At 45.1% G+C, this 10108-nt stretch overlaps 1 long non-coding RNA gene across 1 annotated transcript; it reads right to left on the bottom strand.

Moving 5' to 3' along the window:
* Positions 1–2144: 2144 nt before the first annotated feature.
* LOC111981462 (uncharacterized) lies at positions 2145–4494 on the bottom strand. The gene is made up of 3 exons (XR_002879592.3): positions 4313–4494; positions 2810–2917; positions 2145–2601 (listed from the first exon to the last, which is right to left on the bottom strand). It is a non-coding gene; the product is annotated as an uncharacterized lncRNA (long non-coding RNA).
* Positions 4495–10108: the final 5614 nt, after the last annotated feature.

Genomic DNA, 10108 nt, shown 5'->3' with positions numbered 1-10108 from the left:
CACTGCCACAGTGATCGGTCGTTCGCGAAGGAACGGCTCTTTTTGAACGGATCTTTTTGGTGAACACATCYAAGAAAAGAGCTGTTCACTTGGCTCCCTGATTTGCATACTGATGCTACTGCTTGTTAAGCTCAAAACAACGTTTTTCTGCAGATACAAAATAATGATGAATCTTCACTGAAGAAACAAAAAATAGTTGGGAGAGCGGTCAATCTGGTCCACGCTAATTTTTTCAGTGTGTTAAAAAAAGTAGTATTTTAAAAAAAATATTAAGACAGGTCAAAATGTATTTGAAAACGCATTTCACGATCTGACATAACAGTAGCCTACCTTTTGGGCTTTACATTTGCTATATCTAGGATTCTAGGTAGACTTTTTTTTCTTCACGTTTTAAGGTATGACCCATGTGCAGACAGTGTTGAAGAAACAAAAGTTTATTCCTTAAACAGGGGCAGGCAGACGTCAAGACGAGGCAGGTAGGGGTCAATAATTCAGAGAGGGTGTAAGGTACATGACAGCAGGCGGGCTCAGTGTCGGGTCYGGTCAGGTCAGGCAGAACGGTCAGAACCGGGAAACTAGAAAACAGACGCAAGGAACAGGGAAACAAAACACTGCTCGGTTCTACGAACAAAACAAACTGGCAACAGACAAACAGAGAACACAGGTATAAATACACAGGGGATAATGGGGAAGATGGGCGACACCTGGAGGGGGGTGGAGACAAGCACAAAGACAGGTGAAACAGATCAGGGCGTGTCACTTTTAAGAATTTTGAACGAAGAGCGGTTTGGAGCCAAATGAGTAGGCTCACCGAAAAGACTCGGAAAGCCCGTCACTTCACTGACACGGAGATAGGCTATTTAAAGAGTGCATTGTGGGTGCAGGAATTACCGACAAATCTATGGATATAGCAGCCTACAGCCTACCTGTTATTTCTTAAATAGGAAGAAATAAACTCCAACACAATCAAATGTATTTATAAAGACTTCTTACATCAGCAGATGTCACAAAGTGTTGTACAGAAACCCAGCCTAAAACCCCAAACAGCAAGCAATGCAGATGTAGAAACACAAAACCTTCTTCTTCGTAAAGTCTAATTGAAATGAAGACGGTTGAAATGAATTATGCCTAATTTAATCTCCATGAGATGTCCATTTCAGATTGATTGTGCCGCGGCTGCTGCTTCAAGTTTCAGCACCACAATGTAAGTTACTCGAATCTGGCTTATTGTGAGGTCGATAACCCTGATAAATAGGCCTACATCATGGGTAAGAAACATATTGTTTTTAATCAATTCAATTATAGTAGTAGCAAGCTATCAAAGTTGACCTCCAGTCCTCCTTCTCAAACTGAACAGAACATAGYCTATAGGCTAGTCCAAGCAACAACAAACATTTGACTCTCCTCCTGAACTGCCACTGTAAGCCTACACAGCACAGCCATTGTTAGGCAGCACACAAAACACGTTTTTCATCAGCAAGAGCAGAGCAGGCCGGGGCTCAGGGTTGTAATATCCATCACAGTGTGTAATACAGCCTAGTTTTATTTACACCATCCCAGCAACTATCTTAGAAATATAACTTTGCTCTGTGCTTCTCTGAGCATGCACTTCGTAGCCTATTTGCTATGGATAATGTGATTGAGACCACACTAAATAGCCTATATATAGCCTAATAAACAACTGAGAAATATTGACATTTCATAAATTACATGACCGTACCCTGGACTAGATTTAAAAAAAAAATGAAACCCCTTGACTGAAATGTTAAAAGCATGACCCTCCCACATTTTCCTTCAGGTACCCATTATGTAAATGTCGATCCATCCCTAAGCAATAGAAGTTGCTTCTTTTCAGTTTGATTGTCCACCAATCCCAAGGACAATGTGTAAGATGATAGAAAGTAACTACCTGTTTGCACAGAGAAGTGCATTGTAAATTGTACAGTTATTGTATGCAACTTAATCAAATATTTATAAATAATATCAAATATCAAATAGCGACAGCTGTGCCTTACAGGTGCAATTAGACTTAAGTGTCTTGCTCAAAGGCACAGACAGAAAATMTCACCTCGTCGGCTCGAACCAATAACCTTTTGGTTACTAGCCCAACCCTCTTAACCACTAGGCCACCTCCCACCCCACCACACCCCACCCCACCCCACCCACATTGTGTTCCCGGAGCAGTGGCAGCTAGGATGGGTGGAGAGGGCTCGGTGCAAGGGCTCCCGTCCTGCCYGGGGTTGATTTTGAGGTTAGCGGTGAGCTGGGGCATCTTGTACGTGGTGTCTGGATTGGCGTATCAGGGGGCTGGGAAGGGGAAGGCAACCTCCCAAGTCGGGGTCCGTGCTGAAACGCACTGCCAAGTTGTTTTCCAAAGGAGGAGTAGAGCTCACAGTACATGGCGGGCAGGTGGWTGGGGTCCAGTCATTCCAGGGGGTGCCAGCTCCCCCAGGTCCCTGCAGGTGACTGGCGATGCCCAGGGTGGCCTCGGAGAGAGGCTGAGCCCGGCGGAAATCACACTCCCGAAGCGTGGCTGGGTGCTGCCTCTGCTGGCAGGGACAGAGACAGGGCTCTAATCTTTAGCAGGTGCTCCACTGCCACCTGCAGGACAGAGAGGGCATTGGTACTTGGTGGTTGATAGGGAGTTGAACCAACATAAAAATGCAAAGTGCTTTGAGATCGGGTGAAAGGTAATACATAAATGCAATTTGTAACAATTCATTATTGGGATTATCTTGTATTACTTTGGACAGCTCTGTTTGCATCACAGAAAACATTTCAGATTCAGTGACTGGTCTACTGTACTCACCAGGATTGCTCCATAGACCTTGTGTCRGTCTGCTTTCACCTGGGCATTGGAGACAGAGTAGTCATCCAGGACAGATTGCAGGTAAGGACATATGACTCTCTCAACAGCCTACAAAGACAGACAACACACACAGTGATCAGCAAAGCCAAGGATCTCTAAATGAAAGAAATTCTATTTTCATACATAAATAATCAAGATGGATGGAAGGTGGATACATTTCCTCTAAGTGCATGTAGCCCCCTACAGCTCCATAGTGAGAACACAGCGGGCGGACCGGGTCTGACAGAACCTTCTGCAGAGACAGCAGAATCTGGTGGTACAGACCACTGACCAGGGCTCCATGGGTCCTGGCAAAGACAGCGAGTTAGGTAAGGTGAATATAGCATCAATGTGTCGAAGCATGGCCGATGTTCTATTATGGAGGGGGAATTAGATCAATGGCTTCGAAGGCATTGACTCATAGTTTCTATTAGTGAGGAAATTAGATCCAATGGGTCGAGAGCTGGATGACCTCTGAGTTCTATTATGGAGGGAATTAGATTCAGATGGTTCGAATGCATGGACCCTATGTTTCTATTAGAGGGAATTAGACATCGTACAATGGTCGGAGCCTCATTGTGTTGGGGGTGGGGGGCCTTGTTTTTCTATTAGGAGGGGCAATGTAGTATCAATCGGTCGAAAGCGATGACGCATGTTTTCTATTAGGAAGGAAGTTAGGATCGAATGGTCAGAAGCATGGACCCAATGTTGTCTATTAGGAGCGGAATGATTTAGATCATATGCTGCGTTCGATGGCGTCATATGACCCTTGTTTCATTAGGCGCGAACTAGATGTCATAGTGGTTCGAAGCAGTTGACATGTTTCTATTGGTTTTTTTTTTTTTTTTTTCAGTGCTTCGTTGGTTGTGTTATGAGCCTTGTGGTTCGGCTGGTCTTGGCTTCTTTTGGAGAATGTAGAGTCAATGGTCGAGTATGACCATGTTTCTATTAGGAGGGAATTAGATCAATGGTCGAAGCATGGCCATGTTTCTATTTAGGAGGGATTAGATCAATGGTCGTAGTATGACCATGTTTCTATTAGGAGGAATTAGATCAATGGTCGAACCATGACCATGTTTCTATTAGGAGGGAATTAGATCAATGGTCGAAGCATGGCCATGTTTCTATTCCACCATCTTGTGTAGAGGAAATGACAAGACATAAACAGGATGGATCGGTGTGGTGTCTGACTTCCGTTTGGTGTCTAATGTCATGGTCACACAATAATATATATGTTATTTAGCAGACGCTTTTATCCAAAGTGACTTAAGTCATGCGTGCATACATTTTTARGTATGGGTGGACCCAGCGGGAATTGAACCCTAACCCTGGCCGTTGCAAGCGCCATGCTCTACCGACAGAGCCACACAACACATGAAGATCAGATTGGTATAAAGGGAGAGGAGGACGACACTGGGTACGTAACTTTCAGGGCCCCCATGTATTGAGAGCTGGACAACATACCAGAACATGTGGCTGACCCGCAGAGCTGCGTACTCCCTAAGGATCCGGTGGTCGTTGAGGGAGATGGAGGCGACCAGCGGCTCCAGGATGCAGTACACGACGCTGGACACCGGGATACGTACGTACGAGCCGAGGTACAGGTAATGGTTCTGAACCAGGCTCTTCACCATGTGGAGGAGACAGTTAAGCTGATATGCAGTACACTAATACTCAGCACTCTAGGTCACGCATATCTTATCTCTATACGCACCCCACCACCACCACCATCGCGGCACTTTTCACAAGTATGCACCCAGCAAACCACTCGCTCACAACGTACAGTTGAAGCGACTTCATCCGTGAAGAGCACACTTTCTCCAGCGTGCCAGTGGCCATCGAAGGTGAGCATTTGCCCACGGAAGTCGGTTCCGACGCAGAACTGCAGTCAGGTCAAGACCCTTGGTGAGGACAACGAGCACATGGAGGAGCTTCCTTGAGATGTTTTCTGACAACTGGTTGTGCAAACCCAGTTTCATCAGCTGTCGGGTAGCTGGTTCAGAACGATCCCAAGGTGAAGAAGCCGGATGTTGGAGGTCCTGGGCTTGGCGTGGTTACACGTGGTCTGCGGTTGTGAGGCCGGTTGGAGGTACTGTCAAATTCTCAAAACGGCGTTGGAGGTTATGGTAGAGAATTAACATCCAATTATCTGGCAACAGCTCTAGTGGACATTCCCACAGTCAGCATGCCAGTTGCACGTCTCCTCAAAACTCTGTGGCATTGTGTTGTGTGACAAAACGCCACATTTTAGAGTGGCCTTTTACTGTTACCCAGCACAAGGTACACCTGTGTGCAAGCTGCATAAGCTGCATAATTAGCTTTTTGATATGCTTGGCAAGGAGAAAAAGTCACTAACAGGGATGTAAACACATTTTTAGCTCATGAAACATGGGACAACACTTTACATGTTGCTGTTATAGATCACGTTATATATAATTCGGATCCGTTTTATTTTCTTCAAAATCTTAAGCTAACAAGAGGTTGGCCTGTGCTTTTTGCCATTTTCTTTATAAAAAGTAGGCCTATGGCATACCCTCTCATACTTCTGAATTCAAGTCGTGGTTTTAACTTAACAGCGCTTCACTGCCACAGTGATCGGTCGTTCGCGAAGGAACGGCTCTTTTTGAACGGATCTTTTTGGTGAACACATCAAGAAAAGAGCTGTTCACTGGCTCCTGATTTGCAAATACTGATGCTACTGCTTGTTAAGCTCAAAAACAACGTTTTTCTGCAGATACAAAATAATGATGAATCTTCACTGAAGAAACAAAAAATGTTGGGAGAGCGGTCAATCTGGTCCACGCTAATTTTTCAGTGTGTTAAAAAAGTAGTATTTAAAAAAATATTTAACAGACAGGTCAAAATGTATTTGAAAACGCATTTCACGATCTGACATAACAGTAGCCTACCTTTTGGGCTTTACATTTGCTATATCTAGGATTCTAGGTAGACTTTTTTCTTCACGTTTTAAGGTATGACCCATGTGCAAGACAGTGTTGAAGAAAAAAGTTTATTCCTTAAAACAGGGGCAGGCAGACGTCAAGACGAGGCAGGTAGGGGTCAAATTCAGAGAGGGTGTAGGTACATGACAGCAGGCGGGCTCAGTGTTCGGGTCGGGTCAGGTCAGGCAGAAACGGTCAGAACCGGGAAACTAAGAAAACAGACGCAAGGAACAGGGAAACAAAACACTGCTCGGTTCTACGAACAAAACAAACTGGCAACAGACAAACAGAGAACACAGGTATAATACACAGGGGGATAATGGGGAGATGGGCGACACCTGGAGGGGGGTGGAGACAAGCACAAAGACAGGTGAAACAGATCAGGGCGTGTCACTTTTAAGAATTTTGAACGAAGAGCGGTTTGGAGCCAAATGAGTAGGCTCACCGAAAAGACTCGGAAAGCCCGTCACTTCACTGACACGGAGATAGGCTATTTTAAAGAGTGCATTGTGGGTGCAGGAATTACCGACAATCTATGGATATAGCAGCCTACAGCCTACCTGTTATTTCTTAAATAGGAAGAAATAAACTCCAACACAATCAAATGTATTTATAAAGACTTCTTAACATCAGCAGATGTCACAAAGTGTGTACAGAAAACCAGCCTAAAAACCCCAAACAGCAAGCAATGCAGATGTAGAAACACAAAAACCTTCTTCTCGTAAAGTCTAATTGAAATGAAGACGGTTGAAAATGAATTATGCCTAATTTAATTCTCCATGAGATGTCCATTTCAGATTGATTGTGCCGGCGGCTGCTGCTTCAAGTTTCAGCACCACAATGTAAGTTACTCGAATCTGGCTTATTGTGAGGTCGATAACCTGATAAATAGGCCTACATCATGGGTAAGAAACATATTGTTTTTAATCAATTCAATTATAGTAGTAGCAAGCTATCAAAGTTGACCTCCAGTCCTCCTTCTCAAACTGAACAGAAACATAGACTATAGGCTAGTCCAAAGCAACAACAAACATTTGACTCTCCTCCTGAACTGCCACTGTAAGCCTACACAGCACAGCCATTGTTTAGGCAGCACACAAAACACGTTTTTTCATCAGCAAGAGCAGAGCCAGGCCGGGGCTAAGGGTTTGTAATATCCATCACAGTGTGTAATACAGCCTAGTTTTATTTACACCATCCCAGCAACTATCTTAGAAATATAACTTTGCTCTGTGCTTCTCTGAGCATGCACTTCGTAGCCTATTTGCTATGGATAATGTGATTGAGACCACACTAAATAGCCTATATATAGCCTAATAAACAACTGAGAAATATTGACATTTCATAAATTACATGACGTACCCTGGACTAGATTTAAAAAAAAAATGAACCCCTTGACTGAAATGTTAAAAGCATGACCCTCCCACATTTTCCTTCAGGTACCATTATGTAAATGTCGATCCATCCCTAAGCAAATAGAAGTTGCTTCTTTTCAGTTTGATTGTCCACCAATCCCAAGGACAATGTGTAAGATGATAGAAGGTAACTACTGTTTGCACAGAGAAGTGCATTGTAAATTGTACAGTTATTGTATGCAACTTAATCAATATTTATAAATAATATCAATATCAAATAGCGACAGCTGTGCCTTACAGGTGCAATTAGAATTAAGTGTCTTGCTTCAAAGGCACAGACGAAATTTCACCTCGTCGGCTCGAACCAATAACCTTTTGGTTACTAGCCCAACCCTCTTAACCACTAGGCCACCTCCCACCCACCCACATTGTGGTCCCGGAGCAAGTGGCAGCTAGGATGGTGGGAGGGGCTCGGTGCAAGGGCTCCCGTCCTGCGGGGGTTGATTTTGAGGTTAGCGTGAGCTGGGGCATCTTGTACGTGGTGTCTGGATTGGCGTATCAGGGGGCTGGGAAAGGGGAAGGCAACCTCCCAAGTCGGGGTCCGTGCTGAAACGCACTGCCAGTTTTTTTCCAAGGAGAGTAGGCTCACAGTACATGGCGGGCAGGTGGTTGGGGTCCAGTCATTCCAGGGGTGCCAGCTCCCCAGGTCCCTGCAGGTGACTGGCGATGCCCAGGGTGGCCTCGGAGAGAGGCTTGAGCCCGGCGAAATCACACTCCCGAAGCGTGGCTGGGTGCTGCCTCTGCTGGCAGGGACAGAGCAGGGCTCTAATCTTTAGCAGGTGCTCCACTGCACCTGCAGGCAGAGAGGGCATTGGTACTTGGTGGTTGATAGGGAGTTGAACCAACATAAAAATGCAAAGTGCTTTGAGATCGGGTGAAAGGTAATACATAAATGCAATTTGTAACAATTCATTATTGGGATATCTTGTATTACTTTGGACAGCTCTGTTTGCATCAGAAAACATTTCAGATTCAGTGACTGGTCTACTGTACTCACCAGATTGCTCCATAGACCTTGTGTCCGTCTGCTTTCACCTGGGCATTGGAGACAGAGTAGTCATCCAGGACAGATTGCCAGGTAAGGACATATGACTCTCTCAACAGCCTACAAAGACAGACAACACACACAGTGATCAGCAAAGCCAAGGATCTCTAAATGAAATAAATTCTATTTTCATGCATAAATAATCAAGATGGATGGAAGGTGGATACATTTCCTCTAAGTGCATGTAGCCCCCTACAGCTCCATAGTGAGAACACAGCGGGCGGACCGGGTCTGACAGAACCTTCTGCAGAGACAGCAGAATCTGGTGGTACAGACCACTGACCAGGGCTCCATGGGTCCTGGAAGACACGGGTTTTAGAAGGGAAATAGATCAATGGTCGAAGCATGGCCATGTTTCTATTAGGAGGGAATTAGATCAATGGTCGAAGCATGACCATGTTTTCTATTAGGAGGGAATTAGATCAATGGTCGAAGCATGACCATGTTCTATTAGGAGGGAATAGATCAATGGTCGAAGCATGACCATGTTTCTATTAGGAGGGAATTAGATCAATGGTCGAAGCATGGCCATGTTTCTATTAGGAGGGAATTAGATCAATGGTCGAAGCATGACCATGTTTCTATAGGAGGGAATTAGATCAATGGTCAAAGCATGACATGTTTCTATTAGGAGGGAATTAGATCAATGGTCGAAGCATGACCATGTTTCTTTATTAGGAGGGAATAGATCAATGGTCGAAGCATGACCATGTTTCTATTAGGAAGGGAATTAGATCAATGGTCGTAGTATGACCATGTTTCTATTAGGAGGAATTAGATCAATGGTCGAAGCATGGCCATGTTTCTATTAGGAGGGAATTAGATCAATGGTCGTAGTATGACCATGTTTCTATTAGGGGGAATTAAGTCAATGGTCGAACATGACCATGTTTCTATTAGGAGGGAATTAGATCAATGGTCGAAGCATGACCATGTTCTATTAGGGGGAATTAGATCAATGGTCGAAGCATGGCCATGTTTCTATTCGACCATCTTGTGTAGAGGAAATGACAAGACATAAACGGATGGATCGGTGTGGTGTCTGACTTCTGTTTGGTGTCTAATGTCTGGTCACACAAATAATATATATGTTATTTAGCAGACGCTTTTTATCCAAAGTGACTTAAGTCATGCGTGCATACATTTTTATGTATGGGTGGACCAGCGGAATTGAACCCTAACCCTGGCCGTTGCAACGCCATGCTCTACCGACAGAGCCACACAACACATGAAGATCAGATTGGTAATAAAGGGAGAGGAGGACGACACTGGGTACGTAACTTTCAGGGCCCCCATGTATTGAGAGCTGGACAACATACAGAACATGTGGCTGACCCGCAGAGCTGCGTACTCCCTAAGGATCCGGTGGTCGTTGAGGGAGATGGAGGCGACCAGCGCCTCCAGGATGCAGTACACGACGCTGGACACCGGGATACGTACGTACGAGCCGAGGTACAGGTAATGTTTCTGAACCAGGCTCTTCACCATGTGGAGGAGACAGTAAGCTGCTCTAGATCATGAGTGGATGAGAGGAGAACAGACTCCACTGTGGGGGCAGAGTGGAGAGAGGGGTGGATGAGAGGAGAACAGACTTCACCTGTGGGGGAGAGTGGAGAGAAGGGGTGGATGAGAGGAGAACAGACTTCACCTGGGGGGGCAGAATGGAGAGAGGGGTGGATGAGAGGAGAACAGACGTCACCTGGGGGGGGGGGGGCAGAATGGAGAGAGGGGTGGATGAGAGGAGAACAGACTTCACCTGGGGGGGGCAGAATGGAGAGAGGGGTGGAATGAGAGGGGATATACGAAATACAGTACTAGCTACATTTAGTATAGTAAGGAAGTATAGATTTAGTACAGA

This window comes from Salvelinus sp. IW2-2015, linkage group LG3 (assembly GCF_002910315.2).
Source record: "Salvelinus sp. IW2-2015 linkage group LG3, ASM291031v2, whole genome shotgun sequence".
NCBI lineage: Eukaryota > Metazoa > Chordata > Actinopteri > Salmoniformes > Salmonidae > Salvelinus > Salvelinus sp. IW2-2015.
This window is presented reverse-complemented; position numbering and strand designations above follow the sequence as displayed.